Raw genomic sequence first — 351 nt, forward strand, 5'->3', positions numbered from 1 at the left:
ATCCCTGCATCCCCCCCCCAGCTCCCATCACTGTGGTCTCTGGAACGCTGCAGCTCAGCATGTCGAGCAGGATTGAGCAAACGGAGCGTGATGAGGAGTTGTTTTTGCTCTGGGGCAGAGAGCCTGTCTCTGGAGCTCAGCTTCTGCTCGGGTTGTCCTTGGCTCTTCCCTTCTCCCTCTGCCTTTGGTTTCCTCCCTGCCAGAGAGGAACAAAACAGAGCAGCATGAGCTGAGGGATGAGAAAATGGATGCTCCCCTTCTCCTCTTCCTCCTCCTCCCTCCTGGCATCACAGTGGTGGGATGCTGCTGCCGAGCGGGGTGACATGGGGGCGCTGAGCTCTGCTGGCTGGA

The sequence above is a fragment of the Antrostomus carolinensis genome, unplaced genomic scaffold (genome assembly GCF_000700745.2).
Source record: "Antrostomus carolinensis isolate BGI_N321 unplaced genomic scaffold, ASM70074v2 scaffold44227, whole genome shotgun sequence".
NCBI lineage: Eukaryota > Metazoa > Chordata > Aves > Caprimulgiformes > Caprimulgidae > Antrostomus > Antrostomus carolinensis.